The sequence below is a fragment of the Octopus bimaculoides genome, chromosome 3, assembly GCF_001194135.2.
Source record: "Octopus bimaculoides isolate UCB-OBI-ISO-001 chromosome 3, ASM119413v2, whole genome shotgun sequence".
NCBI lineage: Eukaryota > Metazoa > Mollusca > Cephalopoda > Octopoda > Octopodidae > Octopus > Octopus bimaculoides.
The window spans coordinates 101,725,282-101,733,386 of NC_068983.1; positions in this window are offsets into that span (position 1 = coordinate 101,725,282).

The following is an 8,105-nucleotide window of genomic DNA, read 5'->3' on the forward strand; positions in this document are numbered from 1 at the left end:
TATATATATATATATATATATATATATATATGTATGTATGTATGTATGTATTATTGAGGAAGACTAGCACTCCACTATAGTTTCCATGTGATCATGTAGAAGTTGTGTGATTATGGTGAATTTTTGTATGCAGATAAATTTGCGTAGTACTCCATAGCACCTGACAATTTGCAAAATAAAATGCCATGATGAGGTAAAGAAAACCTTGTACAATAGTTTGTTGTCACAAGTGAGTATAGATGGTATATCATCATCATCCTTTAATGTCCGTTTTCCATGCTGGCATGGGTAGGACAGTTTAACCAGAGCTGGCAAGCTGGAAAGCTGCATCAGGTTACAGTCTAACTTGGCTTGGTTTTTATGGTTAGATGCTCTTCTTAATGTCAATCACTTTACAGAGTGTGCTGGGTGCTTTTAATATAGCACTGGCATGAATGCTTTTTGCATGCAACCAGCACAAGACTCTTGCAGGCCAATCTTCTTCCTTAGGAGCAGCAGCCTTTGGAGTATATCTATGTTTGTCTGTCTGTGTTAAAGATGATGATGTGTGTGTTTGTATTACATTTATACATATACATATTACATGGTTTCCATCACATGCCAGAGGGAAAAAATACAAGTAGTTAATAGCTTCTGTTACCTAGGTGGCCAAGTCAGTAGTGGGGGTGGATGCTCTGAGAGTGTAGCTACTAGAATAAGAATAGCCTGGGCAAAGTTCTGAGAGTTCTTACCTCTGCTGGTGACAAAGGGACTCTCGCTTAGAGTAAAAGGTAGACTGTATGATGCATGTGTATGAACAGCCATGCTACATGGCAGTGAAACATGGGCCGTGACTGCTGAGGACATGCATAAGCTTACAAGAAATGAAACCAGCATGCTCCGCTGGATGTGTAATGTCCGTGTGTATACATGACTGAGTGTAAGTGCCCTGAGAGAAAAGTTGGACATAAGAAGGATCAGATGTGGTGTGCAAGAGAGAGGGCTGCGTTGGTATGGTTGTGTGAAAAAGTGTCACACCCTAGCAGTAAAGGGAGCCTGTGGAAGAGGTAGACCCAGGAAGACCTGAGATGAGGTGGTGAAGCAAGACCTTCAAACGTTGGACCTCACGGAGGCAATGACAAATGACCGAGACCTTTGGAGATGCGCTGTGTTTGAGAAGACCCAGTAAGCCAAGTGAGACTGTAACTGTGGCCTATGCCAGTGCAGCATAACCAGCCCATTTAAGAGTACTCTTCAATCATTGAGCAATAAACTGCACTTGCAAAGACCTGTCGAGCCAAGTGAAGTCATTGTCATGGCCAATGCCAGTACCGCCTGAGTGGCACCCATGCAGGTGGCACGTAAAAAGCACCATTCAAGCATGGTTGATGTCAGAGCTGCCTGAATGGTTCTATGCTGGTGGCACGTAAAAAGCACCATTCGAGCATGGTTGTTGCCAGAGCCACCTGACTGACTCCCATGCCAGTGGCATGTAAAAAGCACCATTCAAGCGTGGTTGATGCCAGTACCACCTGTCTGGCCTTCGTACCGGTGGCACATAAAAAGCATCTACTACACTCTCAAAGTGGTTGGCATTAGGAAGGGCATCCAGCTGTAGAAACTTTGGCAGATCAGATTGAAGCCTGGTGCAGCCTTGTGGCTTGCCAGCCCTCAGTCAAACCGTCCAACCCATGCCAGCATGGAAAGCGAACGTTAAACAACGACGATGATGATGATGATATATATGCTATATCATGTTATGTATTTTATATATATATAGAACTAAAACATTTAATATGAGCAATTATCTAGATAATGTTTGAGGAATACCAATCCTATGAAAGAGGAGAATTTTGGCTTAATTAACAATCTATTTAAATGCTTTATAAGTTTGGATATAAAATATACATCAGTTTCAAAACTACAGTACTTATTGTAGCAATTCCAGCTATCCTGCTTATTCTGTGACAATCTATATTTACTGTGCACTGTATCTCATTTGTAAACATTTCAGAAATATTTTCTTTCATATAAAATGTTTTCTGTAGCTATTCTAGTATTTATATTACACCTGTTTAGTAGATAGTATAAGAATTAAGATTTTGCTCCAGCTTTTCTGAAGTTAAAGGCAATTAAATCCAATTACACGCTATATTTGTTAGACAAATTATTGATAGCATTAAATAATTGGTCATGTGTTTCCCTCAATGCTTTCACTACTTTTTTCATTGCTGCATGAATCACAGTGAGTTCATTGAGATGCATTTTCTACAACCGGACACACTTCCTATCACACCTCACCTGTTTCTATTGAGAGGTAAAATTTCCGCAAAGATAGACGTCACAGAAAATCAGAAACAAACAGCACCAATTGTATGACATTCATACTTAGTTAAAACTGTTGCACAATGTAAAACCAAGAAGACACAAACACATCTATGCATGCACATATGTACACACACACACACACACACACACACACACACAGATATATGTGACGTTCCTTTTTCTGTGTCTATCATATCCACTTGAAAGGCTTTTGTTGTTTTGTTGGCATGTATGCATATATATCTTTATATATATATGTATATATATACATATGTATATACATATACATATATATATATATATATATATATATATATATATATATATATATAAAGGTATTCAGTTAATATATGCGTTTTACTTCGTTTACTAAATTTATATATTTACTCAAGTACCCAAAATAACAAGGAGTCTCTACCTCATAAACAGGAGTTACACCACTGTCATTTTGTGATCTTTGCTACCCTGGTATCTATTAACCAATTTATTTTGTCCGAGTTAATTATTAACTAAGAGAAAATAAATACATATAATAAAATATATATACAAATATATATATTCCAGTGTTCGGAAGGTAATTGCATCTTTTCACTTCTATAAAATATGAATCAACCAATGTCAGAGCGTAGGTATTGGCAGGAACTGTCTAGAAATAATATATCATCGCTTCTATTTGGCTGTGTGTCATTCATAGTTATTTCAGTAATCAACCTCATGGAAGATAATACTGTTATGAAACTATATATTTGCCATTGCTTACTGTGTTAGTTTCAAAAGACAACTACCCCTACAGAAGCAATGAAAACCATTTGTGAAGTGTATCCAGATGCAGTGAAAGCTTGTACATGTCAGCTGTGGATTAGAAGGTTTAAAGATGGTGATTGTGACATATCTGACAAGCCTTTCTCTGGAAGATGACCCACTCCGAATGATGACCTTTTGAATGAGACTATTGTATGTGATCCACATCAAAGCACCAGATAGTTGGTGCAAAAACTTAATGTGTCATGTTCAGCTATCCACAAACATCTTAAGCAAATTGGGAAAGCATGCAAGGAGGGGATTTGGATTCCACATGAGCTTATGCTTGACAAGCGAACACAACGTTCTACCATTTGCATCAGTCTTCTAACCAGGAATAACAATCTGTCAGTTTTGCAGTGCATTATTACAGGTGATGTAAAATGGGTTTTGCACCACAACAGAAAATGAAGAAGACATTGGTTTTCATGTAATGAGAGGCCAGTGCCAACACTAAAATCAGAACTCCATCCACAAAAATCCTTGCTCTCTATTCAGTGGAACATGGAAGCTACTGGAACCTGGAAGGAGTGCCAATGCAGATGTCTACTGCCAACAACTTGCTCAAATAAATGAAAAATTATGTAGAAAGTGGCCAGCTTTGGTAAACAGAAGAGATGTTATTGTCCAGCATGACGATGCACAGCCATAAAACAAACCCCAGAAAAACATAACATCATTATGCTGGGCAGTTCTTCCACATCCTCCATACTCACCTGACTTAACACCTACAGATTTCCATCTGTTCTGGTCACTAGAATATTTCATAAGAGGCAAAACATTCAGAAACAGAGAAGTTAAAAAGAGTCTTTCAGACATTTTTTCAGGAAAAGAAATAGGTTTCTTTGAACACGGCATAAAAAAGTGACTTTCCTATTGGGTTGCAGTCGTTGAAAACAATGGTGATTAAATTCTTGATTCAGATGAATGTAGTTTACATTTATTTTCATAGTCTTTTTGGTAAAATGCAATTACTTTCTGAACGCCCTATATATATATATATATATATATATATATATATACACACACACACACAATCACGTGTTCTCTCACTCTCTAAATGCATATAAATATATATTTATATAGCTTCAGTATTAGGTCTGCCTTTCAGACTGGCATGGAATGGACAGTTCGGCAAATCTGATGCAGAAACGAAGCAGCATTATCTTTCAAAGACTCAGTTTTTACACGCCCATCCCAAATACTAACAATTGTACAGAATGTACTGGGTGCTTTTTTTATTCATGCCACCAGGACAAGTGAGTTTGTCTTGTAATTGGTAAGACTAAAGAATTGGCATACTGAAAGAAATTAGAGAGTGGTTGATGAGTTTAGGCAAGGTGATGAAATATGATGTGATGAATAGATTTATTGTTGTGGCTATGTGGTTGTAGGGAGAAAAGAGATAGGGGCATGGTGGAAGGGTGATTGGGTGGGGGGTGTAGGGAGTCGAGTGTAGTTTGTGAAAAGAGGAGACTGCAATGGTATGGTCATCTGTTGCATATGGATGATGGATCCTGTGGAGTAGGAAAATCTGGGAAGAGTGGAATGAAGTGATTGAACCTTACAAAAGAGACAACAAATTGCAATGATTGGTGGCATGCTATACTGGACAAAATTCACTCTTTTGGGCAAGCATGCCAGAGAGAACACTAACAAAGTGAGAGGCTAGAGTGCTCTTGACACATCAACCTATTACTCCCACCTGGCCTACCTTACACTTGGGATTCTTTAATTACACTCATCCTCTACTGCTCTCTCTCTCCATCTCTGTGATTCCCTTCAAGTCCCTCTTTTCTCCTATGCTCACTGCTCCCCAATACCCCATCCCTTTTTCTCTCACTGCCCTCTCCTCACAGTTTCCCTGCCATCTCATCTCTCTCTTTCTCTCACCATCTTTTCCTCATAGCTCTGCCCCCCCCCCTGACACCCTCACTCTCTTTTTCTATCTTATGTCTCCTTCTACATCTTCTACTTATATCTACCCCTGTAACGTGGCTCAGCACAATAAACATATATACATGCATATATGTTTGTGTGTATGTATATACACATACATATACACACTGCAAGTATAAAGATCTAGAAATCTTTGTGTCAATATACATTACTGTTTCATAAAAAAATATTCAAACTCTATCAATTGCAGTAGTCATTTCAGATCAGTCCTTTAGCAAAGCTATTGATGCTTTAGTAGAATTATAGCTCCAAAGTAAATGGGAAGGATATGTGTATCAAAGAATATACAAATTTAAATGAAAGCAGAAAGCTGAAGTTAATAGTTTTATCAACCTCCACTATATAAAGCATAGTGCTGGAATACAGATTTCAATCCGACAATATAAGTTGGTTTAATATAGATATATGTTCTTATCCTGGAAAATATTTATCAGCCATTAGTTTAGAACTATGAAAACCAGAGATGTATGTACTGAATCTTTGTAGTTCATGAAAATTATTCTTTTAAGATGATGTAACTAACTTCTTTTTCACACTGGCATGACAATTCAGCTATTGCTAAAGAGATACGGGAAGTTGAGTTTATGCTTTTCTGAAATGTGTGACCTTAGTGTGACAAAAAGTATCCAACAGAACTTGGATTAATGTTTATCTTTTGTAAGAGAACTAAGGCAACATTTGATATCACAGAATTTCTTCAGTGATAAGTTGTGTGTGTGTGTGAAAGAGAGAGTGTGTGTGTGTGTGAAAGAGAGAGTGTGTGTGTGTGTGAAAGAGAGAGTGTGATTGTGAGAGTGTGTGTGAGGGAGAGTGTGTGTATGTTGTGTGTTTGTGTGTGAGGGAGAGTGTGTGTATGTTGTGTGTTTGTGTGTGAGAGAGAGTGTGTGTATGCTGTGCGTGTGTGTGTTGTGTGAGTGTGTATGTGTGTATATATGTGTGCATGCATTGATTGATTTGTAAAACTAGGCACAGGATGGCTGAATGGTTTAGAGTCTGTTATGCAGCCACTAAGTCCTGGGTTTGATCTCTCTGTATGGCTTTAACAAATGTCATTTTCTACAGCCTTGGGTCAATCCGTGTCTTGCATGTAAAATTGAGTTGATAGAAACTGTATAAAGGCCCATTGAGTTAATTGTACCTGTAATTCAAAAGTGCAGTCTTGTCACATATTCTGCATCCCATTGATTTTCCCTAAGAATTATGTTAAGGGTACAAGTGTTCATGGAACGCTCAACCGGTTATATGTTAAATCCAGAACATGTAACTTAGGTGACCAAGCACCTGAATCTTCATCCTCAAACAATAAATATCCAACCTAATTTGTAAGATATTGGAGTATGGAACTTTTAAGAATTGAGTATTCTTTTACTTGTTTCAGTCAAATGACTGTGGCCATGAAAGGTTTTAGTTGAACAAATTGGCTCCAGGAAGAATTATCTAAGCCTAGTACTTATTCTATTGGTCTCTTCTGCCAAACCGATAAGTTACCAGGATGTAAACACACCAACACATACACAAAGGAACACACATATAATATATATATATATATATATATATATATGCACACACACACATATACACACACAATGGTCTTCTTTCAGTTTACGTCTACCAAATCTGCTCACAAGGCTTTGGTTGGCCCAAGTCTATAGTAGGCACTTGCCCAAGGTGCCATGCAGTGAGACTGAACCTGGAACCATGTGACTTCTTCCCACACAGTCATGCCTGTGTTTAAAGCCTATATGTTCTAACTGTAGTTTGAAACTTGGTGAGACATACCTAAAAATTTCCTGTCAACGCAGTGTAAGTATGAAACTTACTGTCATTCCTGACTTTTCAAACTTTCGCAAAATTTTATATGTGCACCATACTACCAAAGATTTGAGGTATATTACCTAAATTTCATTCTACAACAAGACTGTGGAGATTTAAACATAAAAATTTTTGGGTGTGAATTTTTTTTAATATTTTCATGTTGTGGTGGTGTACTTATAAATTTCTTAATGTTTATTTGTCATACTAACATTAATATACAAATTAGCACAGCTTTGTGTGAACTACGAAGCATTTTCCAATTGACAGTAAGCATGTTTCTTCTTAATGACACATTGTTCAAGGTTAGACGAATTTTGATGAGGGCTTGAAAAGTAAGAACCTCCAGTTTGATACCTGCCTACACCCTGAAACTTGGGAAATATACCTCAAGTTTTCAGCAGTACAGTGTATGTATTTAACTGCAGTTTAAAGTTGCACACAAACATGCACACACACACATGCATGCACAGAGAGAGAGAGAGAGAGAGAGGGAGAGAGAGACTCCCATGCAAAAAAAAAACTTCCACATACTAAATAGTTTTTAGATTTTATTGTCTATATTTTGTTATTACTGTTTCTTTTTTAGCTTTTTAGCATTGTACTGTTAGCTAAATTCATTTGTTCTGTTTATGTTGTTAAAATATTGTTAGTTCTGTCTATTAGTTTTCTTCCTGCACCAATTTTGAACTTCAAAAATATCTACTTTTCGTAGTCAGAAAAGCTATTATTACAAATGATGTGCACATACATATGCACATGTTAGCACACATATTCATTTCTATCACATCTCACATCTGCATACATAAAATTGATCATACATGTAATTGTAATCTGACTTCATTTGAATGCATGTGAAAGGAGTTAATGTGCATACATGAAACTGCAACACACACATTAAGATTGACATATTATTCATTTCTAGGTCAACTGAATTGATGTGTTTACAATTTACTAAGTGCTTAATTCTCTACAAGTTTTTATGCTCTCACATGTGTAAGTTATAAGCTTTCACATTGAGCAAGGTGTGCATATTTATGAACAAGAGTTGAAACAATAACTTGTTGCCTTACAAACTTTAGACTTCATATTCTAATTCCCTTTTTGATTTAGTCCCTTTCCTGCACTATCACCTCGTCAGTAACTCCTGTTGTGTCTTCTTAAGTCATTACCGGGACCTTTTTTTTTTGCACATATTTACTTACACACACACACACACACACACA